General features: G+C 44.7%; 1 long non-coding RNA gene across 1 annotated transcript in view; it reads right to left on the reverse strand.

The window, feature by feature from the left end:
* Positions 1 to 395: 395 nt before the first annotated feature.
* The window catches only part of LOC108177460 (uncharacterized), a 58,329-nt gene continuing 30,795 nt past the window's right edge, over positions 396 to 27,929 (reverse strand). The window contains exons 3-4 of the long non-coding RNA XR_011388575.1: positions 9,228 to 9,397; positions 396 to 6,371 (exon numbers count right to left, since the gene is read on the reverse strand). This is a non-coding gene — a long non-coding RNA (uncharacterized lncRNA). The remainder of the gene's footprint in view (positions 6,372 to 9,227; positions 9,398 to 27,929) is intronic.

Consider the following 27,929-nt stretch of genomic DNA (forward strand, 5'->3'; position numbering starts at 1 on the left):
AAGAAAAAGAAAAAGAAAGGGGGATCTGTGGGGAGCAACTGGGAGCAACTCGGACTAGACTAAGTTACTGGAATTAAGACTTATTCTATGCATCTGCTCTCCCACAATATGGCGCTGGGAGAGGAGGAAACAGCTTCTACACAGCTGCCTCCAGTTCAACCAATAAACTGTAGGACCTGCTCCTGATTGGAGGAGAGCAGCGTACTCAGCATGTGGGTAGCAGAGTTGGGATTGGTGGAAGAGGACTATAAAGGAGGAGAGAGACAACATGCACCAGAAACATCTATCTGAAGGAACACCTGTGCAGCCCCCGAGAGAGCCAGCCGGCGGTGTGCCGCTCCCCCGCGGAAGTGGGGAAAGTGGCATGGGGAACCGCCCTTCCATGGAGGTGGAAGGGTCGGTAGCCAACCCGGGAAGAACCAGCAGCAAACCCGGGGAGGGCCGAGCAGACAAAAGAACAGCGCAGGGTCCTGTGTCGTTCCTCCGCGAAGACGGGGAGCGACATAATGGTGCCGTGACTCGGATATGAAGCCTAGGCAGGGTTTAGTGTCGTTCCTCCATGAAGAGGGGGAGCGTCAACCAAGGAGCTGGAAGATGAGGACAAAAGACACCTAAATACGCCCTTATCTGCTGGGCTGAATTGTAAGAGACTACCTTCTCGGGAAAATGGCAAGATAGCCAGTCAAGCATGAGTGACGTTTTGGCTGCAACTGGAATGCAATGTCACAGGGATAAATAGCTTCAACATTTCTTATGGATGGCAGATACTCACACACCTATAATGCCTTTCCTCTTCTGAGTTGTGAATCTAACAGAGCACGTGGTGTGCGTGCTGCATGGATACTTTTACTATGCGGTCTTTTACAGGAGAAGTTTGCTGATCCCTAATTGACATGAAACAGATTCCTCAAAAACTGGAGAACTCTTTTCTCCCCACAACTTCTTGAGCTAACAGAGAACTCATACTAATTTCTTCGCGTCAACATTCTCTTATGATTTATTTAAATTACTTGAAGAAACTTCTGGCCTGAAAAATGGATACAATTTGACAGAATTTTATTAGAATTATAGTGCAGATGAGCATTTTTTCCCTACAGTTTTTGCAGGAATCATTTATTTTATTGTACATATCCGTAGTGTGTTACTTTTCATTGTGTTATAACATTTCACTCCATAAGTATGCCACAATTTGATTATCCATTTACCTTCACATAAAATGTAAATAATATTACAAAAGACATTTTTATACATGGAATCTGGGTGCATTCTCTCTCTCTCTCCTCTCTATGTCCTTCCCTCCCTCCTTCCTCCCTCTCTCCCTTTCCCCTTCCTCTTTGTCACTCTGCCTTTCAAATAAATAACTCATAAAAACAAAGACCAAATATGACAGGAGGTCATTAAGGTGGGCCCTACTCCAATCTAACTGGGGTCCTTGTAAGAGGAGGAAGTTGGGACACATAAAGAGACAGCAGGGGTGTACCCACCTGGAGAGAAAAGACTATGTTTGGACACAGTGAGAAGGTGGCCATGTGCAAGCCAGAGAGAGAAGCCTGAAAGAAAAACAACTTTACCGCATCTTGATTTTGGGCTGCCAGCCTTCAGAACTGTAAGAAAATAAATATCTATTACTCTAACCACTCCGTCTGTGGTATTTTTTGTGGTAACCCCAGTAAACTAATACACTAGGGTCGCCCAGCTTACTTCCTGGGCAGAGTTTCCAGGCACAGTGCAGGGGACACGAGATGGAGCTTTGTGGTCTCCTTGAGTTGAGCAGCTGGGGCTGGGATCTGGGGCGGTCCAGAGCATCAGGGAGGAGAGGGCTCTGTCGAGAGGCCTCCCCGCATCTGCAGCGAGGTTTTCAGGTTGATACTGATCAGCAGACGTCTCCAAGAAAATACCTGAGTCTGGGGAAAGAGCCACCCCAAAAGAGAGAGGGAATAACATTGGGAGCTCAAACACGGCTGGAAATATTTTGTGCTTTTAGCAGCCAGCCTAGAAAACGACCCAATTCATACAGCAACAGGCAGGGTTCTGAGGAAGGCATTGCCTTAGCAGTCGGCCAGAATCAACTCCGGACTGCTCTTCTCTAACACAACGGAACCGCAAGCTGAAGAGCTGAGCTGTTTCCACAAATTAACTATAAACCGTAAGATTATTTACAATAATACAAAAAATCTAACCTCTAACAAGGCAAATTTCATAATGTCTGGGTGACACTGAGGAGAAAAATCAGTCAATGGAGGAAGTGCTAAATTATACAGAGAAAAAATTAGAAGTGTAATTAGGACATTAAGGTAATCATTTTAGCTCTATTCCACATGCTTCAGAAGATAGGGGAAAGACATGAAAAAGACCCGGCTGGAACTCCAGAGATCAAAAGTCCGATGTCTGAGAGGAAAAGTTAATGGGTGGGATCCGGAGCTGACTACCGCCCCAGAAAGATGAATGAGCTTGAGGAAACAGCAACCACAGCTGTTCAAAATGTACCAGCAAGAGGAAGGTCGGAAAAAGTGTAGAGCGCTCCGTTTAGCTGTGGGGCAGCGCCACGTGGCCTAACAACTCTAACTCTGGTCTCCATGGGAGGGGAGTGAGCGCAGAAAAAAAATCACTTAAGAAATAACCAAGGGGCTCAATGAATCACTACGAGAAATGTGATGAAAATGTCACACTGAATGTAATAATTAAACTGATTTTAAAAGTGATCAACCTCAAAGCAGGGCCGGTGCTGTGATGCTGAGATGTGTAGGTTTATCCTCCACCTGTGGCAACAGCATCCCATATGGGCCCCGGTTCTAGTCCTGGCTGCTCCTCTTCCAGTCCAGCTCTCTGCTGTGGCCCAGGAAAGCAGTGGAAGATGGCCCAAGTGCTTGGACCCCTGCAACTGCATGGGAGACCTGGAAAAAGCTCCTGGCTCTTGGCTTGGATCAGCGTAGTTCTGGCTGTTGAGGCCATTTGGGGAGTGAACCAATGGAAAGAAGACTTTCTCTCTGTCTCTCCCTCTCACTCTCTGCAACTCTATCTCTCAAACAAATAAATAAAATCTTTAAAAAAAAAAACCTTATGTTTCTGTGTGGGAGCAAACTGTTGAAATCTTTACTTAATGTATGCTAAACTGATCTTCTGTATATAAAGAGAATTGAAAATGAATCCTCATGTGAATGGAAGGGGAGAGGGAATGGGAAAGGGGAGGGTTGCAGGTGGGAGGGACGTTATGGGGGGGAAGCCATTGTAATCCCTAAGCTGTACTTTGGAAATTTATATTCATTAAATAAAAGTTTAAAAAAAAAACTTGTATATAAAGATAATTGAAAATGAATCGATGAAGAATGGGGTGGGAGAGGGAGTGGAAGATGGGATGGTTGCGGGTGGGAGGGAGGTTATGGGGGGAAAAGCTGCTATAATACAAAAGCTGTACTTTCGAAATTTATATTTATTAAATAAAAGTTTAAAAAAAACTTAAAAGGAGCTAGAAAGAAGAGACATATAAAGTATGTGGTTCCTCATTAGAAACAATGCAAAGCCAGAGACGGTGCGGCAGCGTCTTTAAATACTGAAAGGAAAAAACAGTCTGGCTAGAATTCTACATCCAAAAACCACTTCAAAGCAATGACTAAATAAAAATTTTCAGGGATTAAATTTAAAATATCTGTTTCTTAAAGAACTACCCCCAACACACACACACACACACACACACACACACACACACAGAGAGAGAGAGAATACAGGAAGTGCTTGTAACACATATCCAAAAGAGACTGATCTCCAGAATTTATAAATACTGGAATACGTCAGTGAGGCAAATAGTGTGAAGACCTAACAGGTGCTTTACAATAGACGAGATCAAATGGAGAATAATTAAATACAAGGCATGAAAATCTTCTTAGTCGCCAGAGAATTGTAGATGAGAACTGCATCATTAAGCACCTGTATTATTGGGCAAGAAACCAGCAGTCAGTACCTTCACACATCTTATAAAAAGGAGTGAGAGAGAGACTATTTCTTAGTAGCTTCCTGGTCAATAAAATAGATTCTCATTTTTCTGCCTGCTGTGGTGATAACAATGTACTGATTGAGGTATCTTATACAAAAAGCCCTACAAACTTGGTTATCTGTTAACGAGTTGTCAGAAGTCCCAAATTAGAATTGATGAATTAAAACATTGAAAAATTATATTAACTTTTGTTAATAATATCAGCAAGCAAGAAACTAGGACCTCAAAAGGAACAGCTTTAATCTCATAATCAAATTGGAAAGAATATTTATAGAAATTCTTTTGTATTTTTCCAGCTAATTAATTTAATGAGAAACGGAAATTGTGGTTAAACTATGAGTGCACCTTAACCGAGATCACTGTTTTTATGTATGAGAGGGTGAAAATAGAGAAAATGCTCCTTTAGGGTAATAATTATGTATTATTCATCATTGTGTTCTTTGTTGTGCTATAGTGAATTCTTATAACATAGAAAATTGTTCACAAATGTGTGTTGTGTAGAATTTGATGTGCTAAGATGCTTTCAGCTACCTGTAGAAAGGGCAGGACTAAACCCCTGTTAGAGTTACATTAGGATTACAATGAGGTTCCTTGCTTTGTTCCTTTGTCATCTGGTGTGTTTTGCAACATTGATCAACCTGTATAACTGAATGATAGCTCTTGCAATCCAAAGAAACAAAGCTGTAATTAAAGTGTAGCATGCGCTGGGGCCAGTGCTGTGGCATAGTGGGTTAAGCTGCAGCCTACAATGCTAGCATCCCTTATGGGCACCGGTTTGAATTCTGGTTGCTCCACTTTCAACCCAGATTCCTGCTAATGCACCTGGGAAAGCAGTATGGCCCAAGTGCTAGGGGCTCTGATACCTACTTGGGAAATTGGATGAAGTTCCTGGATCCTGCTCTGTCAGCCTAGCCCAGTTCCCACTGTTGTGGTCACTTGGGGAGAGAACGAGTGGATGGGAGATCTCTCTTTCTCTCTCCCTCTCTCTGTCTCTGCTTCTGTCTCTGTAACATTGCCTTTCAAGTAAATAAATCTTTAAAAAAAATCCTAGCATGTGTCCGTTTACCTTAGGCTCACTTTATAAAACCCAAGGAAGTACAACACTATTCAAGAAGACAAAAAATCAGTGAGCTAGTTTAAAAGGTTGCGAGCTTTTCAGTACAACCACTTACTAAATGCTAACTGAGAAGACGGGAAGAAGGTGGCCAAATTCATTTCTAGAGTTTTTCAAAGAGGACATGAAAATAGGCTAATGACAGGGGATTCAAACTCAGTAAACACTTATTGAGCATCTGCTTGTGACACTGTACAAGTTACAGTCTTGGTTTGATCCTTACTGCAACAAGAGTGCAACTGCCCTAAGTTAGAAAAGTTGAATTAGAACATTGAGTCAAGTCTACAAAATTAAAGAGGGAACAAGTTATGCAGGCAAACAGGAATGTTTAGAATTCCCCACTGATTGCCCCAGTAGCTGTTAGCAATGTTACAGCCAGGATGGATGGAATATCCAACCTATCCAACCTCTCCATGTGACTCTAATTTTATGCTCCTCAGAATTTAACTCAATGGTCTTCATACCTTAGGGTTTGTAAGATCCACACGACTGGGTTCCATAAACAAACCCATGCTTAATATGGATAATTTAAGGAGTTTTCAAGGGTAATTTTGGCTACACGCAATGTTTAGCTTTCCTGTTCACTCTGGGTGTCACCTGACTCAGAGATGCGATTCCACTGAGTAGGGCGCCAGGACAGGCAGCTGGGCTGGATTTTAGTTCGAGTCAGGATCTGGGGTTGAATAGCCTTCAGGTGGGAAAGCTGCCCACTCCTAAAACTAGCTTACCATTTTCATCAAAACTGGCCTCCAAACCACCTGCAGGGAGTGGTGTCGATTCATACAAATAACTGTTTTCAGAGCTGGGCTTATAATTGCTTAACTTGGCTTCAAGCACTGGTGTCAGCCCCGATCAGGGAGATCATTTTCCCTCAGTAAATAAGGTAGAAGTAGACCAGGTGGTGATGCAGTCCTGAGGCCTCAATGTTGTCTTGAAGGCAGAGTACTTCAGTAATGGCTCTCTCAGGCAGGTCCTCTGCAGGTGGGGGGAATAAACTCCCACACCTGCTTGAGCCCCTGCCGACCTGAGCTACCGCTCTGGTGACGCTAGACCTTTGCACACTGTAGCCCTCTGCATGGCCAACTCCTCACCAGCCCTCAAGTGCCACCGGGCTCCCTCCTCTGAGCAGGCGAGTCCTCTGTGCGGTGGGTCCGGGAGCCCTGATCCTGCAGGTGGAGGGAAGGGCTGCTCCTGGGTGTTCCACCAGCCCTGGGGCTTCCACTTGTGGCGTGGGCTCACCTTTCAGTCATCAGTCCCCACGAAAGACTGCAAGGCAAAGTTAAATGAAGCTTACTTCGTTTCTACACTTCATTCTGCATTTGGATGGGAAATGTACATTTTTGGAATAATTTTGATTTAAAGTAATTTTAAGAGGACATGGGCTCATCAAGGAGGACTTTTTATAATGATAAATGAAGACCTAGCTTTCTTGGAACATTTATAGTATACTAGCTTATGCATTAATTAGGTGATAATTAAATTTTGGTGTAGTCTGAAACTCAATACACACCTTGTTAAACCCTGATAATTACAAATTATAATAATCGTAAATATGGAGATTAATAGTTAATGATAGGCCGGTGCCGTGGCTCACTAGGCTAATCCTCCGCCTTGCGGCGCCAGCACACCGGGTTCTAGTCCCGGTTGGGGCGCCGGATTCTGTCCCGGTTGCCCCTCTTCCAGGCCAGCTCTCTGCTATGGCCAGGGAGTGCAGTGGAGGATGGCCCAAGTGCTTGGGCCCTGCACCCGCATGGGAGACCAGGAGAAGCACCTGGCTCCTGGCTTCGGATCAGCGTGATGTGCTGGTGCCGGCCGCGGCGGCCATTGGAGGGTGAACCAACGGCAAAGGAAGACCTTTCTATCTGTCTCTCTCTCACTGTCCACTCTGCCTGTCAAAAAAAATAGTTAATGATAAAGAACCTATTCAGTAATAATCAAGAAAAATTTTAAAGTGCAAATTCAGTTCTAAGGGAAGTGGAACATGACTCGTTAGTTTCTTAAATAGACATACGGCAGAATGATCAAGTGGTAAAGAACACTTTGACCACAAGAGGGAGCTCTTCCCTTAAAAAATAGTTGGCGCAGCCCTGGTTTCAGCAAGCGGCACTGTGGATTTTTAATTCTGGCGTGGCGTTGTTTTTGGAGGCTTCTTCCACTACTAACAATGCCAGAGGGGTGGGTAAGCGACAGAAGTTGTAAATCAACCGGAATATATTAGAACTGGCCACGAATGCTCGAAAGGGTGACCTCTAATTATACTTATTTAAAGTTACGGATTTAATTTTCGGTTTTCTCCGAGATCATGAAGTATTTTTTTAACCTCCTTTCTTTGAAAAGCCGTGTTGTCTTCCAGAAACGAAAACTGAGAAATTATTTATTTTGGTTTCACTTATTCAAGGAAAAGGGGAGTTGGTGCCATAATTTTATCATTGTGTGGACAGGAAGAGTCCCGTTGGCCCCCGCAGTGTCACTTTGGTCAACTTCCCCTTAACCCCAGCCTCACTGCCACGTCTGGATCTGGGGTTTGCTGCTTCTCCCCTGGATTGTCCGACAGCTTCTTTACAGTCTCCCCAGTGACCGCACACCCCATCTAGTGTGTCTGAGATGTAATGTACTTTATACATCACTTCCGGGATAATTTCCATGGAATATATTTGTTCACCACATCACCTTTCACTTTTTCAGTAGCTGGCTGTTTCTGCAAAACAAATCTGCGGGCTGCAACTCAGCATTGCAGACCCAGGTCAACACCACCTCCTGCTGAAGCCCCTGACTCTGGGCTGGGCTGGAATAATTCGCATCTCTCTCCCTCTCCCTCTCCCTCTCCCTCTCCCTCTCCCTCTCCCTCTCCCTCTCCCTCTCCTTTTCCCTCTCCCTCTCTGACCTGTGGCATGTTTCCTGTCTGTGTTATTTTCTAGTTGTTTGTGAGCACATCTCATATTACCTCCAAGACCAACTTCCTCAAAGGCGTGAATCCTGGCTCAGAAGCCAGACAGAAAGCTTGGCCTCAGCAGGTCCATGGGAATGAAGGCCTGCTTAAGAAAGCCAGACTTTCTGGGGGCAGAATTGAAAGAACTGGGTGTTCTGGCTGCATCACAGGCTGCCTCAAAACTCAGCTTATTAACAGCCTGGGAAAGCAGCAGAAGATGGCCTACGTGCTTGAGCCCCTGCTACCCATGTGGGAGACCTGGAAGAAACTCCTGGCTCCTGGCTTCAGCCTGATTCAGCCCTGGCCATTGTACCCACTTGGGGAGTGAACCAGCAGATGGAAGATCTCTCTGTCTCTCCCTCTCTCTCTATAACTCTGACTTTAAGATAAATAAATAAATCCTTAAAAAACTTTATTATCTCTAATATATAATATATTCATATAATATTATATTATGTATTAAATATTACGTTATTAACTATGAACTTATTAGTATTTATCAAGATTCTGGGAGTTGAGTACACTTAGGTGAGTGCCTGCCTCTTACCAACAGTGATCACAGCCTGGTGAGGCCTGGGCAGAAGCAATCTGGATGCTCCACCAGGCTGAGTGTCCACGGTGGCTTCCTTTATATATAAAAAAATGGGAACCTTTATTTTATTTATTTGGAAGGCAGAGTTACAGAGAGAAAGAGAGAGAGAGAGAGAATGAATTTCAATTTGCTGGTTCACTCCCCAAGAGCCAGGGCTGGGCCAGGCTGAAGCTAGGCGCCATAACTCCATCCGGGTCTCCCACTTGGGTGACAAGGGCCCAAGGACTTGGACCATCTTCTGTTGCTTTCCCAGGCACATTAGCAGGAAACTGGATTGGAAGTGGAGCAACTGATTCGAACCATCACTCATATGAGATGCTGGCTGTGCAGGCAGAGGCTTAACCTGCTGCTCCACAACACTCCCTCCTACCCCCCCCGCCCCTCCCCCATCGTAGTCTTCATTTCTCTGTCTGGTTCCCTGGGCTGAAGTGGCTGAAATCTCTGGTGGTTTGCTTAGCACGTTTCTCTCTTCCTCCATTTGGCTAACTTGGGCCTCCTCAGTGCGTGCTGGGCTTAGACTTCTAGCATGCGGCTGGCTTTCCACAGAATGAGCATTTCAGAAGAAACAGGTGGAAGGGTCGAGGCTTTTTCATGTGCTAACCTTGGAAATCCCACGGATTGCTTCTTTCAGGTGGTGCCCAGGACCGGAGAGGGAGAGGATCGCACAAGAGCCTGAATCCTGGGGGCTGAGGTTCCTCCCGAGGCCCTCTCTGCAGCTCAGCTTCCTTACCTGGTAGCATTTTCAGCAGAGGAAACACTCCAATCTGAGGTCTGGAAGGCAGAAACATAGACCAGTTAGAATTGGTAGTGGCCAGGGTAACGGAAGCTTCATTTCAAGACAAAAGCAATGGCGAATTGCTATTGGTTAGTACTCATATGTCCTCAAATCCTTTTACTCTCTTCTCTTGGGGAGGAGGGTCCATCTTCTTGACCCTGAAAGTGTACCGATTTTCTGACTTTTTTGTCTGATAGAGTATAGCAAATAATAATAATAATAATAATGCTATGTGACTGCCAACACACCATCAAAACAGATGAGTCAGGTTTTTTAAACAAAATTTAATATTAATTAATTTGAGAGACAGAGAGAACACGTGCATTTGCTGGTTCACTCCTCAAATGCCTGCAATGGGTGGGATAGCTGATACTGACGGCTGGGAACGCAGTCCAGGTCTCCCACTTGGGTGGCAGGAACCCAACTGCTTGAGCGCTATTTCTGCTGCCCTCCCCCCCACCCCCCCAGGGTGTGCATTAGCAGGAAGCTGGAGTCAGGAACTTGGGCCAAGCGTGGAACCCAGGTGTTCCGAACTGACACGGAGCGTCCTCACTGGCTTCTTAACTGCAAGGCGCAAGCCCCGCCCCCGCCCCCATGGTGCATTTCCTGTCTTGCTCTTTGGAATCTTTGTTCTTGAAAGCTTTGCTTTCTTTGCAGTCTGATTCCCTGGAGGCTGCCATGCTGTGAGGAAACCAAACTAGGAGACACATAGGGAGGTCCTGAGCTCACAGGAGAGACAGGTCACACCCAGCCGAGCCCTTCTCCACACCCTGACCCCCCGGGACACTGTTTTGGGGTGACTTTTCATGCGGTGATAGATCGCTGGAACAGGTGAGGACGGCGAAGAGCAACTTAGTGTTTACTGACTGCATGGTTTGCCTGCCTCTATCCTTTTGTCTTTTTGTTTCTAACAAAACAGACTCGTCACGATGCAGCCACCATTACCCACGTGCTCCCCTTGGCACACCTGCCAAGGCCCACCGTGCACGAGCTGCTCCCCCTGGCCCTGCTGCTGTGCCTCCTGCCATGGCTCCACCTCACCTCTGCCACATCTGAGTCACAGTTTCCAGAGCAGGAAACTCTTGCCAAGATTTACGATTTAGACTTCCTGCCTTTTCGTCTCCCTTTCAATATTAGCTTTCTTTTTGTTGGTGGTGATAAAGTTCTTTTTAAAATATTTATTTATTTATTTATTTGGGAAGTGTAGAGTTCTAGAGAGACAGAGGAAGAGAGAGAGAGAGGTCTTCCATCTGCTGGTTTACTCCCCAAATGGCTGCAATGTCCGGAGCTGGGCAGATCTGAAGCCAGGAGCCTGGAGTTCTTCCAGGTCTCCCATGTAGGTGCAGGGGCCCAAGGACTTGGGACATCTTCTACTGCTTTTCCAGGCCATAGCAGAGAGTTGAATTGGAAGAGGAGCTGGGACTCAAATCGGCTCCCATGTGGGATGCCACTGCTGCAGGCGGTTCAATGTTAGCTTTTAAAAATTGTCTTTATTTGAAATGCAGGGGAAGAGAGAGAGAGAAAGAGAGAGAGAGAGATCTTTGATCTATTGGTTCAAGTCCTCAAATGCCTGCCTGAACCAGGTGGTCCTGACAAGGCTGAAGTCAGGAACTCAGAAGTCAGGAATTCAAGTCCCAGCACTCTGATACGGGATGTGAATTTTCTAAGTGAAGTGGGTCTTCTGTCTTTTTGAAGAGTTATTTATTTATTGTTTATTTGAAGGGCAGAGTGTCAGAGAGAGCAAGGGAGAGAGAGTTTGGTCTTCTATCTACTGATTCACTTTCCAACCGGCCAGAACAGCCAGGGTTGGGCCAGGCTGAGGCCAAGAGCCAGAAACTCCATCCTGGTCTCCCACAAGGATGGCAGGGCCATCTTCTGTTGCCTTCCCTAGCACATTTGCAGGCACTGGATCAGAAATGGAGCAGCCAGGACTCGAACCGGCACTCCAAGATGGCATGCCAGCATCACAAGTGGTAATTAACCCACAGCATCACAACACAGGCTCCCTCAGCAGCCTCTCAACCCTTGTGCCACATGCTTGCTCTGCTTCCAATTTTAGAAGTCCCTACTATGGGGAGAAAGTTGTTGTAATTCCTAGGAAGTAGCCAGATGGAGGCTCCCAGCTCCTGGTGCCCTGTTGGGCTAGGGTGAGGCTATTCCCCTCCTCCCCCATACCCACCCACTCTACTCAGAGTCAGGATCCCCGCGGAGCCAGTCCTTCTTCAACCCATTCCTCCTGTATTGAAGCAAATTGGAGACATTTGCTTTTGTTCCCTCTTGGGAGTTGCTTTGTCTTTTGGTTTCTTTATCTGTATTACTGCCCTAGCTCTCAGTGGCAAGAATCAAGAGGACCCTTCTATCATTGCCCCTACTGGGCAGGAGCATCACCCACTTTTTCTGTGGCCTTCTGTGAATCACAGGCCCAAAGAGGGCTGAAATGTATGTGAGTGGGAAAGTGAGAATTGAAGGCAGTGTGAATGGTAAGACCACAGGAGGAAAGGGCCAGGAGACAGGCAGAAGCTCTGGGTGTGGCCAGTCTGGACAGCCTGTAGATGAGCTGAGACGTGGGCGTGGCTGTACCCTCAGAATGTAAAAGAACAAGGGAGCAGGTCAGGGGTACTGCATATTTAATGCCACACAATCTTTGTCATCATTCGGATCTGATATGGGGGTGAGGGCAGGGAGTTCCTGGTCTATAGGCTCTGGAGAGATGCTTAGATTTTCTCAAGATGATTTCCAGCAGGCAGCAGGAGTTGGTTGGGGCATTGGAAGGCCAGCTGTTTGTATCCCTAATGAACCTTTGCAGATGAAGTGAAAGGCTGGGTTAAGAATTAGGGTGCGTGGGGATGAGGGGTACATAGCCAGGGCAGGGGAGCTCTTCAGATAAGCGCCTCAGCTCTGCCTCTTCACTCCTGTCTCAGGGTGAGTGTGCAGTGCCTTATTCTCTCCTCCAGATCAACCTTTGAAGCTTGAAAGCTCATTGAATGGTTAAGATTTTTTTTTTTTTATTTGACAGATAGAGTTAGACAGTGAGAGAGAGAGAAAGATCTTCCTTCTGTTGGTTCACTCCCTAAATGGCCTTTATTGCTGGCGCTGCACCTATCCGAAGCCAGGAGCCTCCTGGTCTCCCATGCAGGTGCAGGGGCCCAAGCACTTGGGCCAACCTCCACTGCCTTCCCTGGCCACAGCAGAGAGCTGGACTGGAAGAGGAACAACCGGGACTAGAACCCAGTGCCCATATGGGATGTCGGCACCTCAGGCAGAGGATTAACCAAGTGAGTAGTGAGTCACGGTGCCAGCCCCTAAGATTTTTTTTAAATTTATTGATTGATTTGAGAGGTAGAGTTACAGACAGTGAGAGGGAGAGACAGAGAGAAAGGTCTTCCGTCTGTTGGTTCACTCCCCAGTTGGCTGCAATGGCCGGAGCTGCACTGATTGGAAGCCAGGAGCCAGGTGCTTCCTCCTGGTCTCCCATGTGGGTGCAGGGGCCCAAGGATTTGGGCCATCTTCTACTGCTTTCTCAGGCCACAGCAGAGAGCTGGATTGGAAGAGGAGCAATGGGACTCGAACCGGCGCTCATATGGGATGCCGGTGCCACAGGCAGAGGATTAACCTAGTGCACCACGGTGCTGGCCCCAAATGGTTAAGATTTGAGATGGGCTGCGTAGCTGCAAAAAACCTAGGAGGAAATGGTATTGGCATTATCGGGTCTAGCCAAGACCGGAGAGATGCCAGTTCCTTTTGTCCTGCTGCCCTTCTAAATGCGTCTCTGAGGCCCAGTAGATCCTCCTTCAGGACCTCATCCCAAGAAAATCAGTAACAACATCCATTGCCTCTGAGAGGGGAGAAGATGACACTTGGAGAAAAAAAAGGCAAAACCACTGGTGACTCAGATTTCGCAGTGGGCTCCTGGGATAAGCAATGCGCCTGCCTTGGAAGGAAGGAATACTGGGAATGAGTGGAGAGAGCTGGCAGGCCACAACCGAGGCAGGGGCTGTCGGGAGAGAGATCCCTGGGCCTGGGCATCCCTGGTTCTCTTCCCTACCAAACTTTGGGCCCCTCTTTCTGCAACAAGGCTGGAGAGGATACTTCTGTCCATGGCAAGCATGGGAGAATCTGAGCCTCCCAGGTAACAAAGATGGCAGATTTGCAGTTGTATCTAGGAGGAAGTCTCAGAGGAAGTCACACTGAGAGCAGTGGTGATTGCGGGTAGGAAAGATCTCTGGCCAAACTCATTCCCAGGCTCTCTGACTCTCTAGGAATGGGGAGGGAAGAGAATGCCTTGGCGTGCTTCCTGCAATTCAGCCAGTGGAGCCCCGGCTCTGGCAAGTGCTCACTCTGAGAAAACAAATGCACAAGAGAGAAGCACAAGAAGGAGGAAATGCCACTCTGACGGGATCAGCTGCGGCGGGCGCTCGCAGGCAGTGTGCTCCGGCCCAGGAAGTAAGGACGGCACAAACAGGATCTGAGCGAGGTCATTTGTTTTGGAGAAGAGAGGGAGGCCGAGCCCAGGGCAGCTCCCTGGGACATCCTGGCTGAGCACACTGGGGGAGAAGTCCTCCCTGCTTGCCAGCACTCCGCAAGTGTAGCTCTCACTGAATCTCTATCAGCATAATTAGAAAATTAATAGCCCTGTAATCACAAGATCAACACGAAGAATTACCTCCTTGGGGAGCTGCCCAGATGGAGCAGCTTCCTGAGAGAATGTCTGTGATCTGCACTGAATATCTCGCTCTTTCTTAAGTGTTTCTAGCCGGTTTCTCCTCCTGGGAAAATGCCACTGCCTGAGCATTAGACTCTGAGTTTTTGGAGTAACTTCTTCAATATACTTCTGCTTTATGAACCTTCACAGGAGGCCTGAATAATATGACTTTATATGAATAATGGATAATTGGAACTTTCTCATGGGCTTTTTTTTATGATTTTAGACTTTGGGTATTAAAAATTCACATGATCTTATCACTTGGTGTTCAATACCAACTAAGTTAAAGTAATTGAAAAAAAAGAAAAATAGCTATGGATCAAGGTGCCAGAAATATATATTGTTCACAGTCTTTCAAGAAATAAGGACTGCTTTGCCTTTCGATCATACTTTCCACTGTTCCAGAAAAAGTGATACCTCTCTTTTGACTTAAGTCAATCTTTTCCTGTTTTCCAGAGCCCCAATGTAGGCAGAATTAATTAACCAAAAGTGGTGGGGGAAAGGTCAAAAGCACTGATTTAAAAAAATAAATAAATAAAAGCCTTTCCTGAAAACTTTTAAATAAAAGTAGATGCAGTAGCTCTCTGCTCAGGGGCCCTGAGAAGTCACACACCCCATTTCAGCTTTTGTGTTCCCTACCAGACCCTGAATGGGATGGTGGGAACACCTTTATACAACAATGGGCCTGGGGCTGGGGGTGGGCAAACGGAATGGGCAGGCTGCCAAGTTCAACATAGGCGATTTTGTATCTCAGAGAACTTACAGACTGTTTCCAGGCCTGAATGAGATGCAACACAATGATTTCTCTGCAGGGTCCCTGCCCATTCTACACAGAGGCCCTGGACATAGGATGGCCTGTCTTGACATTTTCCTTTATGCTTTTTTCCCCTACTTGATACTTCAACTTGAATTTCTTTTCTGAAAACAATCACCTGGCAAGAATTAGCCCTAGATATCACGGGGGGGGGGGGGGGTGTCACTGAACACAGCTGGGGTCTTAGTTGCTAGAATTGTGTTTTTTAAATGGAGTATCCTGAAATGATTCATGTGGAATTGATTGGACCCTGTAGAAGGCCTTGTTGCGTGACTCTTGGTCAAGGCAGTGCTTTCTCAGAGTCATAGAAGTTACAATCGAAATTTAAGACAATTTAAGGTCTATCCCTTATAAAATGGAAATATAGATCATACATACATATGCAGACAATTGCATATGAGAATGCAGTTAAAATATTTTTAAAATTTTTATCAATTTGAGAGGCAGAGAAAGAATGAGATAGACAAGTAACTCCCATCTGCTGGTACAGGCCTCAGATGCCTGCAATGGTCCGAGATGGTCCAAGGCTGAAGGTGGAAGCTTGGAACTCAAGCCGGGTCTCCCATGTGGCTGGCAGGAATCCACTCACTTGAGCCATCACTGCTTCCTGGGATCTGCACTAGCAGGAAGCTGGAATTGGGTGCAGAACTGACATACACCCAGGCACTCTAATGGGGAACATCAGTGTCTTAACCACCAGGCCAAATACCTGCCCCCAGCACGGTTTTAACGTGCCACATGTGACCTTTCTTTCCTTTAAATGTCTAGATATGTTTTCAATGATAGTTCATAACACACACACTCAAGTTGCACAAATTCACCATTGGAAAGAAGGCCCAACAGTTGTGCCCTATAATGTGCTTAGTGGCAAATTATCTATAGTGACCATCCCAAGGATGGTGCTCAACACACAGTGCTATGTTCTAAATGTGGGAGGGAGAAAATATTTACAACTGAGTCAGAGAATGCGTGGTGGTTCCCACTGTCGTGGCTTCTGAAGGGAATTCAAGATCAGTTCTGACTGTGCATGCTTTCTACCACATATGTATAAGATGCGATTCTGCATGAGCACATGGTAGTGTCCTAGGCCTGTCCTGAGAGCTAGGAATAGGAATTTAATTTCTTTTTTTAAAAAAGATTTATTTATTTATTTGAAAGTCAGAGTTACACAGAAAGAGGAGAGGCAGAGAGAGAGAGAAGTCTTCCAACTGATGGTTCACTCCCCAACTGGCCACAACGGCAGGAGCTGTGCTGATCCAAAGCCAGGTGCCAGGAGCTTCTTCCAGGTCTCCCACATGGGTGCAGGGGCCCATGGACTTGGGCCATCTTCCACTGCTTTCCCAGGCCATACCAGAGAGCTGGATCAGAAGTGGAGAAGCTGGGCCTCGAACCGGCACCCATGTGGGATGCCTGCGCTTCAGACCAGGGCATTAACCCACTGCGCCACAGTGCCAGCCCCGGAATTTAGCTTCATCAGGCCATAACTGGGAAGTGCTTTCAGAAATGTGACTAATGTGAGTGCTCAGTGAGTCTTTGGGAGAGAGAACTATTGACAGAGCAAAAACAAAAGGCTCATCTCTTAATTTCCTGAGCTTAGGATAAAGGTAGAATCTTTCTTTTTTTTTTAATTAATTTATTTATTTGAAAGACAGAGATATAGAGAGAAGGGGGGTGCAGCTGTGAGATCTTTTTTCTGCTAGTTCATTCCCCAAATGGCATCAACAGTCAGGGCTGAGCCAGACGGAAGCCAGGAGCCAGGAGCTTCTTCCAGGTCTCCCACATGGCTGCAGGGGCCCAACAGCTTGGACCATCTTCTGCTGCTTTCCCAAGCACATTAGCAGGGAGCTGGATAGGAATTGGAGCAGCCAGGCGTGAAACTGGGGTCCATATGGGGTGCTGGCACTGCAGGCAGAGTCTTAACCTTCTATGCACAGTACTGGCCCTAAGGTAACATTTTTCTACTCTTAGAACATAGGAGTGCTGGTAGTACACCTGCAGGTAAAAGAGTAGTCCATTGGCTATTTTTGTCTTGGCATTCAAGTTTCTAATCTATCCTAAAGACACACCAGCAAATATGGGCAGATACATGTACGAAGTCAATTGTTGGAGCACTGATTGTTTATCAGAAACAACTCAAATGCCCGTCAGTAGAGGACTACCCAACATAGTACGTCCACACAATGGAATACCTTATGCAGCTATAAGAAGAAATTAAGAATAATGTCCCCATAAATTACTATGGGAAGATCTCTTGGATATACTATTAATGAATTAAGTTTTAAGATGTGACCACTAAAACTCAAAGCAAATTGAACAACTTAGAGGTGGGTGAAGTTACCAGACCAGTACCTGCAGACTGAGGCTTTGGAGCCACCCTAGGCATACAACAAGAGGACTGCCTCCATCATTGCCCCCCACCCCAGCCTCAAGCAAAAGGTGTAGAAAATTCCAGATGCTGGGGAATCGGTCAGGAAAGTGGGTATAGGACCTTGCCTTGGAGTTCAGTGTCAGGTCTTGTGTAATGAGATTCAGCACTAGGTAAAACCTGAAGACCCCTGTACCTAGGCTAGGATTCAGAGGCAGGGCCTTTAGACATGCCCCGGCACTGGGCAGAGAACTTCGAGTGGTAGGAAGGACTTACATTTTGTCCTACAACACCACAGGCCTCAGGTGGGCTTGGCACTCAGCCATGAGACTGGAGAGGGCTCTGTGACTGTGACACTCAGATGTGATGCAGCTGTGGCCAAGAGACCACTTCCACCACTTCTTGCCCAACCTTGGGCAGACACTGAGGAACAAGCCACTGCAAGAGTAGGACACAAAAGTGATGACAGAACTATGTCTTGGCATTCACTGTCAGGCTCATAAAGCCTAACACTTGGCAGATCCTGATAGTCTCTGTACCCAGGCTGGTGACATTGGACAGAGCTTCTACCCTACTGCCAAGTGGAGAACTGTGGTCCCAGCTGCTTAGACTTATATCCCATCCAGCATCATTTGCAGCTTATTGTAGCAGTTTTGGGCCATTAAGTCCCCTTCAGCAACATGCAGTCCATAGCAATGTGTGCCTTGGTCCTACCCTTATGGTGCTCTGTCTCAGCAGCCTGTGGGTTCAAGGTGTGACCTAACATCAGCTGCTGGCTGTGGGACTTCCCATCCCATTCTCTCCCCAACACCAGGCAGTACAAGATGGAGAAAGTACTTGTTGCTTGGGGGAAGAAAGGGAAGGGGGGCACAAATCAGTTCATAGCAACCTGGGTCTGATCCCTCCCTGATGAGGCCTACAGCCAGGCAGAAGCCCATGATGCCTGACAACAAGCCAGTAAGTATGTCTAGGTGTCTGGGTCCATCCCAGGCCTTGGTAGAGATTGGCAGGATTAGACTACCCTTTTGAGACAGTTCACCAGTTCAGTTATGAACAACACACCAACTATAGATTTGGGAGAAACAGGATCAGATACCTTTTAGTATTGAAACAGTAATAATCTATCAATAGTAAATTTGTGGCAAACCTCAGTACAGGGCACCATGATATGCTGAAATAGTGGAAATGTTCGCAGGCTCAAAGAAAAGCAAACTGAGAATCTGGAAGAACAGGAACAAACCAAATGAGATGCTGAATACTGGGGAAAAAAAACAATATTTCAATGTGTAGATGACTTCATATACAAACAAGAACTTTTAGAGAATCCTGACTCACATAACAAACAAAATAAAGTGTTAGAAACTGACCAGATAGCAACTGATAGCTGTAAACCCTCAGGTGCAGAATTTGAAGCACTCACAGCTGTTTCGAGAAAACTCAGCCTCAAGAAAGCAGAGAAATGATTCAATAATTTAACAGATAAACTTAACAGTGAAATGGAAATAATTTTTAAAAATCAAACAGAAACTCTTAAACTAAAAGTATACTAAATGAAATTAAAATGTGATAGAAGGCACCAATAGCAGAGTAGAACAACCACAAAATAAAAATCAGGGAGCACAAAGATGGGCTATTTGAAAATAGAGGAGGAAAAATAAAAATGAATGAAGAAAGCTTGCAGGGGTGTTTGGAACTGTATCAAAAGAAGAAATAGCCGAGTTATTGGCGTTCATGAGAGACTTGAGAAGGTTAGAAAGTTAAAAAGCATAGTCAAAGAGATGGTAATAGAACACTTCCCAAATCTACGGAAAGACATAACTACCCAGCTACAGCAAGGTCAAAGGTCACTAGTCAGATTCAACATTCCACTTAACCAAGTCTACCTGAGACAAATTACCTTCAAACTCTCAAAGGTTAAAGATAAAGACAGGAGGGGTAGGCATTTAGCCTAGTAGCTGAGACAGTACTTAAGATGCCCATGTCCTAGACTGGAGAACCTGAGTTTGAATCCTGACTCTGGCTCTTAATTCCAGCTTCCAGTTAACGCAGATCCTGGGAGGGAGTAGGGAATGGCACAAGTAGTTGGGTACCTGCCACCCAACTACTGTGGGAGATTTGTGTTCCAGATCCTAGCTTCAACCTGTTCCTTGCTCCAAGTTTCAGCGTGGCCCAGCCTTGGCCATTGTGGGTGTCTGGGGAGTGAACCAGCAGATGGAAGTTCTATCTGTCTCTTTATCTCTGCCTCAAAAAACAGAACAAAATAAACAACAACAACACAACAAAAAACTAAGACAAGAATTTCAAAGCTGCAAGAGAGTACAAACAACTCACCTAACTGTAGAGACTCAGCAGAAACCTTACAGACTGGGAGAAAGTGGGATGAGACTCAGTCCTGAAGGAGAAATCCACCAATTCAAAAATACTGTAACCAGCAAAGCTATCATTTAGAAATGGAGAGACAAAGACATTTCCACTCAAATAAAGATGAGATTATTGACCATCATTAGAGCTGACCTATAAGAAATGCTAAAGGAACGTCTTTAAACTGCAAGATGTTTATTAATGAGTAAAAAGAAAATGTCAGATTTACAATCTCACTTTAACAACACAGGGTAACTATACAGACAAACTTAGAGTGCTCTATTCTTATAAACAGGGTGCATAGACCATTCATTTGTTTAATGTAAAGACTGAAGCAAAGCAAAATAATAACTGCATTAATGTGTAAATAGGCAATATAAGAAGATGTGAAATCACCTATCAAAAATTCAAAATTGGGGGTGAGCATTTGATTTAGCAGCTAAGACTCTGGTTAGGATACCTGTACCCCGTATCAGAGTGCCTGAGTTCAAGTCCTGGCTCTGAATCTGGTTCCAGCTTTCTGCTAAAGTGTGCCCTAGGAGGCAGAAGGTGGTAGCTGAAGCACTTGGGTCTCTGTGACCCACATGGGAAACTTAAATTGAGTTCCTGGCTTCTGGCTTTGACCTGGCCAGCTGCAGCTGTTGTGGGCATTTGGTGAGTGAACCACAAGGGGAGCTCTGTTTGTCTCTGCCTTTAAAATAAGATAATGAAAGAAGCCAAATTGTTACTGTTCACAAGACATGATTTTATATAGAGAAAAACTCAAAAGGCTGCACCAAAAACTATTACAATTAATGAATTAATTCAACAGTACTACAAGATATAGAGTCAATATACAAAAATCACCAGCATTGCTACACATCAGTATCAAACTCCCTGAAAGAACATAATCCCACTTCCAATAGCTACAGAAAAAACAAAGAAAATACCTGGAAATAAATTTTCCCAGAGGTGTAATATTGCTATAGTGAAAACTGGAAGACCTTGATGAAAGAAATTAAAGAGGACGCAAAGAAATGGGAAGACCTCCCATATTCAGTTTGGAAAAGCAGTGTTCTTGAAATGTGCATACTATCCAAAGTAATGCAATGTCAATGACATTTTTTGCAGAGCTAGAAAAAACAATCCTAAAGTGCGTCTGTAACCCCAAGAAACCCTGAATAGCCAAAGCAATCTTGAGCAAAAAGAACAAAACGGGAGGCATCACATTTCCTGACTTTGAAACGTTCTAGAGGGGTGGGCATTTGGCCTACTGGCTAAGACACCAGTTAGGACACCTATATCCCGTACCAGAGAGCCTGAATTGTATTTCCAGCTCAGGTCCTATTCCAGCTCCCTCCTAGTGTGGGCCCTGAGAGACAGCAGACATAGATCAAGTTGCTGGGCTCCTTCCACCTATGTGGAAGACCTAGATTGCCTTCCTAGCTCCCAGCATCAGCAACCAAACCATTGAGGGAGTTGGGGAGTGGACCTGGATAGGAGCTCTCTTTCTCCCCCTTTCTTTCTTTAATATATAAATAGTAAAATTTAATTTCTACAAAGTTATAAAATGTAAATAGCATAGTATTTTCATATATATATAAATATATACATATATAAATATATGTGTGTATGTATATATATATATAGTGATGGGATCATGTAGAGAGCCTGGACATCCAGGCTTTATCTCTAGCAACACCTTGATCCTTGACAAAGGTGCTAAGAAAAAGTATTGGAGAAAGGGTAGTCTTTCCAACAAATAGTGCTGGGAAAACTGGATATCTACACACAGAAAAATGACATCAGACCCATGTCTCTCATCAGGTAAAAAGTCATCTCAAAAGGTATTGGAGATGCATATGTGAGACCTGAAATTACAAGGAAACAGAGGATATACTTCAGGACATCGGAATGGACATTTTTTTTATCAAACTACAAAAGCACAGAATACAAAAGCGAAAAGAGACAGAGTGAATTTTTAAAAAAATATTTATTTATTTGAAAGTCAGAGTTACACAGCAAGAGAAGGAGAGGCAGAGAGAGAGAGAGAGAGAGAAAGAGGTCTTCCAATTGCTGGTTCACTTCCCAACTGGCTGCAATGGCTGGAGCTGTGCCAATCCAAAGCCAGGAGCTTCTTCCAGGTCTCCCAGGCGGATGCAGGGGCCCAAGGACTTGGGCCATCTTTCACTGCTTTCCTGGGCCGTAGCAGATAGCTGGATCAGAAGTGGAGCAACCAGGACTTGAACTGGCACCCATATGGGATGTCGGCACTGCAAGCGGTGGCTTTACCCGCTATGCCACAGCACTGGCCCCAAGACAGAATTTATATAGAGCTGAAAAGCTTCCTGGGGTGGGTGTTTGATATAGTGATTAAAATGCTGCTTGAGGAGCTGGCATCCCATAACAGAGTACCTGGATTCAAGTCCCAGCCTCCCTGTCAATTCCAGTTTTCTGTTTATGCGCACCTCAGGAGGCAGCAGGTGATGTCTCTACTATTTGAATCCCTGCCACCCATGTGGGAGAGTTCCAAGCTCCTAACTTTAGTGTGGCCCACCCTGGTTCTTGCAGGCATTCGGGGAGTAAATCAGTGGATGAAAGATTTCTATCTCTCTGTCTCTGCTTCTCGAATAAGTAAATACTGTTAAAAGTACATGAAATCCTTTAATGTAGCAAAGGAAGCAATTAACAGGGTGAAGAGACAATTTGCAGGATGTGAGAAAATATTTGTAAGCTATACCTTTGACGAGTGGTTAATAAGCAGGATATATTAGGAATTTAAAGAACTGATTTCAAAACAAACAAATAGGGGCTGGCGCCGTGGCTCACTTGGCTAATCCTCCGCCTGCGGTGCCGGCATCCCATATAGGCGCCGGGTTCTAGTCCCGGTTGCTCCTCTTCCAGTACAGCTCTCTGCTGTGGCCTGGGAGGGCAGTGGAGGATGGCCCAGGTGCTTGGGCCCCTGGAGGCCAGGAAGAACCACCTGGCTCCTGGCTTCGGTTCGGCTCAGCGTGCCGGCTGCAATGTACCAGCCGCAGCACGCCGGCTGTAGCAGCCATTTGAGGGGTGAGCCAACGGAAGGAAGGCCTTTCTCTCTGTCTCTCTCTCTCTCTCACTGTCTAACTCTGTCATTAAAAAAAAATCAAATTTTGAAAGATCAGTGGCTCTAAATAGACATTCTTCAAATTAAGACATACAAATGGCCAACAGGTGCATTAATAATCCTCAATATCACTAATCACCAGGGAAATGCAAATCAAACCCACAATGAGATATCATCTCCAGTTAGATGGCTATTATCAAAAATACAAAGGATAAAAAGTGCTGGCGAGGATGTAGAGGAAAGGGAATCGTTGCATACTGTTGGTTGTGAATTAGTACAGCCATTGTGGAAAACAGCATGGCAATTTCTCAAACAAACAAACAAACAACACAGAACTACCATACCATCCAGGAATACTGCTACTAAGTGTGTATCTAAAGGAAATGAAATCAGTCTCCCAAGGAAACATCTGCTCTACCATCTTTATTCCAGCACTATGCACGATAATAATAGGAACAACCTTAGTGTCTATCAACTGTTGAGTGAATAAAGAATATTATTCAAGTCTAAAAAATGATGAAATTTTATACTTTGTGTTAACCTGAATGGAGCTGGAGGTATTATGTTACATGAAATAAGCCAAGCACAGAAAGACAAGTACTAAATGATTTCACTTACATGTGAAATCTGAAATAGTTGATCTCCTAGAAGTTGATGTGGGATGGTTACCAGAGGCTGTAGAGAGTAGGAAGGAGTCAAAGACGATAAGAGGTTGATTAATAGGCACTAAGTTATAGTAGCTAGGGAAAAGAAGTTCTGCTGCACAGTAGGGTAACTATAGATAATGAGAATGCATTATATATTTATTTTTGAAAACCTCAAAGAAAGGATTTGAAGGTTTTACCATAAAGAAAAATGATAAATATTTGAAGAGACAGGTATGTCTACCCTATTTTGAACATTATACAATGAATACATGTATCAAAATATCTCATGGTACCCCATAAAATGTATAATTTAATGTATCAGTTAGAATTTAAATGAAAAAATTTAAACTGTATATTGAGTTAATAGCATTTCCCCCTCAGGGCAGCAATACCTCAGCTATGGGAGTTGGCCATAGATCCCAGATGGGCTATACTCACAGAACAAAGGGAACTACAAAACCCACAAAAAGCAAACAAATACTTCAAATGTTTCCAGTAATTATATTGTTGTTGAAAGGCTTACTGTTGTTATTCTGAGACTATTTTATATGTTTTGTGAAGTAAAGCAAGAGAACAATTGTACAGATGCTGCTGGGAATCAGAATTTTGGGTTGAAAAAAAGGTGTAGATAAAAGATAAATGACATGAACTAAACAGGCAGGTAGTCCTGAATTAGAATTTGTGTTAAAAACCTTATAAACACTCTTATCTACATCTGTTTGTCCATACATGCATACGTACATATACTTTTCCGTCCATCCGCCTGTCCATCCATTCATATATACACACATCCCTAATCTTCAAGTTTTGTTTCTGGAGAGTCCCTGAAACAATGAAACAATCTTTAAAGCAGGAAGCATCCCTAACACAGAGATTAAGGTCTAACAACCAGGGCTCTTGAAAGAAAGATCTGACTCTAGATCTGACTCAACAAAGATGTAAGATAAACTTTTAAGATCTGGTCCTACCTGAAAACCAGTGTCATGGTTGTATCAACAGGAATCAAATGCCAACTTGCAAGGATTCCCACTTGAAAATTAATAAAAATGTTAACTGCAATAAGTTGAAGCATGTCAACTATATCTAAATTTATGACTTTATATGAAAAAAAAAAGAAGTCTATTGGAGAGTGCTGTCAGAATGGTAGACAAATCCTACGTACAGGTCAAGGGCAACAGTGTGAACAAAGCTACCATAACCACAAGGCAGAGGAACAGGGATCAGGGACTGACACTGGTGTAGCAGCATCAGCAGCAGGGTCTGGCGGCCTCAAGGGAATGGTCGCACAATGTGGGGCCTTGGATAGTGGACAGGAAGGCTAAGAGGCCCAGGAATGAGGGATGGGGACTGAAACCCCCAGATTTCTCTCTTAATTTCATTTACCTCTACATAGTCTCCTTCCTCACACAATGACCTGGGAAACAGTAAGCAAAGACATCAAGGAAATAAAAATCTGTTACCATGAGAACCACATATTGTGGTAGAAAAATCTAAACATAAGGTTCTAATATTAAAATCAAGTTTATTAGAAGGCAAATGTTTTTCTGCTCTTTCATTTCAAGTAGAAAATTTTTTCTGAAGTCTAAGATCTTCTGCAGTCATCTCGTGGGGATTCATATCTGCGAAGGAGCTTCCTTTCACAATTTAAATTCTCCATAGATCACTAATAATTCCTCATCGCTCTGGCGCTCTAAAGAACTAAATACAAGACTCAGCTCCATTTGGCTTTAAATTATCTGTGGACACTATGGAGTCCTTCTGTGGGGGGTATATCTAAGCAGTGACTGGGGCCAAGCTTGTTTGGCTTAGGAGGCCCGATGGTTTTCCTGACTGGGGTGCTATGATTGAGTTTATATATTTTTATGACTACAGGCTTATTTCCTGGTTTTCAGATTTAAAGAAACTATTTGAAATAATAAACTTCCTTGTTCTCTTTTGATTGAATCTATGGTGGTAATAAAAAAATAAAGAACAGCTGTGCAGAGAAGTAACTTCTAGCCAACTTTGGATAACAAAGACCTAACATGTAAGAAAATGAAAATCTTTCTTGGGGCAAACAGTCTTCCAATGTTAACCCTAACCTTTGCAGTATTCATGATGCTCTGATTTTGGGAGAGATAAGTGATCTACAGAATTTTAAACTTGAAGACCCAGGAGTTGGGAAAAGTAATTTGGTAAAATTTCCTCTTAGTTACCTGGCCTGGCATGCAGGTTAACCTGTACCCATCATTTCTCTCTTTTCTTCCTTAAGAGGACACTGTGACTTCCCAAATGAAAGTAAACTTCCAAGGGACCGGCTCCATGGGACAGTAGGCTAATCCTCCGCCTTTGGCGCCAGCATCCCGTATGGGCGCCGAGTCTAGTCCCAGCTGCTCCACTTCCAATCCAGCTCTCTGCTATAGCCTGGGAAAGCAGTAGAAGATGGCTTAAAATCTTGGGCTCCTGCACCCACGTGGGAGAACAGGAGGAACCACCTGGCTCCTGGCTTTGGATTGGCGCAGCTCCAGCCGTTGCGACCAACTGGGGAGTGAACCAATGGAAGGAAGACCTTTCTCTCTGTCTCTCCCTCTCACTGTCTGTAATTCTACCTCTCAAATAAATAAATAAATTTTAAAAAAATAGAAAGTAAACTCCAATATCTGGCCTTACCTCAGACTAAAGAAGAAGGTAGTTGAACATTGACTAAAGTATACAGATTTCTTATATAGGGAAACGTAAAGTACATGGAAATGTTGTTGGGGTGGGCATTTGACTTTGTGGTCAAAACACCTCTTGAACGCTGTAGCCATGTTCGAATGCCTGGGTTTGAGTTCTAGCTCTTTTCCTGATTCCAGCTTCCTGCTAATGTGCTCCCTGGGAGGCAGAAATGATGGTTCAAGTACTTTGGTCTGTGCCACCCATGTAGGAGGCCCAGATTGAGTTCTGGGCTCCCGGCTTTAGATTGGCCCAGCCCCAGCTGTTGCCTATTTCGTGCAGTCTTTCTGCCTCCATCTGCCTCTCTCCTCTCTCCCTCTCACTCAATCTTTCCCTCTCTCTCTCTCTCTCTCTCTCTCGGTGTATGTGTGGGTATGTGTATATCTCTCCCCCATGTCTCTTTGTCTGTCTGCCTTTCAAATAAATGAACTAAATAAAAATTAAAAAAACTTTACTGTTGTTTGCTATAAATGAACATTTGACCTCTGCCTAGTGGTATGCTTTATTCTTATACGGGCTCCTTTAAAAAAAGGATTCATTTTGGAATGTCATTCTGGCTTCATGCTTGATTCTGTGAAAATTCTGGCTCATTTCCTCACTAAACTTGTATGGTTATATACAAATTTCTGAGATTGAGCAGGGCCAGTTTCCAATGGCTGAATATGGTTCATATTTACACAAGGGCTCAGGAGACTGAGGAGATGGTCGTACTCCAGGAAAGCTTTATAATATTGATAATTCATCAGACAGGTTTGAAGAGGAAAAAGGACAGACAGTTGGGGAGGAGCGGCCAGAGCAATGCTTGGAAGGTAACCGAGGGTTTGGTTTGGAAGTGTCAGAATAATGTCGAGAGATGTGAGGGGTAAGTGGAACTTACTGTCCAGAACAGAGTCATCTGATCTGAGCAGCTAGGCAAAGGGATGCTGTGGACAGCCGTGGGAAGAGGACGCTCAGGAACCAGCTGAGATCTCATTGTCCTGAGCTGAAACTGGGAGTCTCTGAGCTTTAGAAATAGCTCACTGGTTCTTTAATTGGCTTCCGTGTAACTGACTCAGGCCAGGTAGGATGATGCTCCTTTTTGGTTAACTCACAGTTGGCTGACTTGAGACTTTAATTATCTCTGCATAATCCTCTCACAGCAGCACCTAGAAGAACATTTAACTGAATAAGTGGAGTAAGGTATGGTAGCCACGCCTCCTTCCATCCTCCAACTCTCAAGAAAGAGGATCCATATAGTCCATCTATTCAGACATGCCCTAGAAGGGGAGCTCTGGAAAATGTAGTTGAGATGAGACTGGGTGACACGTCATAAAGACTTATCACTGGTGGCCAGCACTGTGGCATAGCAGGTTAAGCCACCTGCAGTGCCGGCACTGTTTTGAATCCCGGCTTTTCCACTTCTGATCAAGCTCCCTGCTAATGTGCTAATGTGAAAGCAGCAGAAGATGGCCCAAGTGCTTGGATCCCTGCACCCATGTGTGAGACCCAGAAAAGGCTCCTGGCTACTGGCTTTGGCCTGGTCCAGCTCCAGCTGCTGTAGACATTTAGAGAGTGAACCTGTGGGTGGAAGATCTCTCTGTGTGTGTGTGTGTGTGTGTGTGTTCTCCCTCTCTCTCTCTCTGTAACTCTACCTTTCAAATAAATGTCTTTTTTTTAAAAGAGAGACATCACTGCTATTGTAAGATAATTTTTCTTTCTTTTAATATTTATTTTATTATTTGAAACACAGAGTTTCACACACAGACACACACACACACACACACAGAGAAACATTTTCCATCTGCTGGTTCATTCCCTAAAATGGCCGCAACAGCCAGGGCTGGGCAGGCTGAACCCAGGGGCCAGGAGTTCCATCCAGGTCTC

The sequence above is a fragment of the Oryctolagus cuniculus genome, chromosome 5, assembly GCF_964237555.1.
Source record: "Oryctolagus cuniculus chromosome 5, mOryCun1.1, whole genome shotgun sequence".
NCBI classification, from domain to species: Eukaryota; Metazoa; Chordata; class Mammalia; order Lagomorpha; family Leporidae; genus Oryctolagus; species Oryctolagus cuniculus.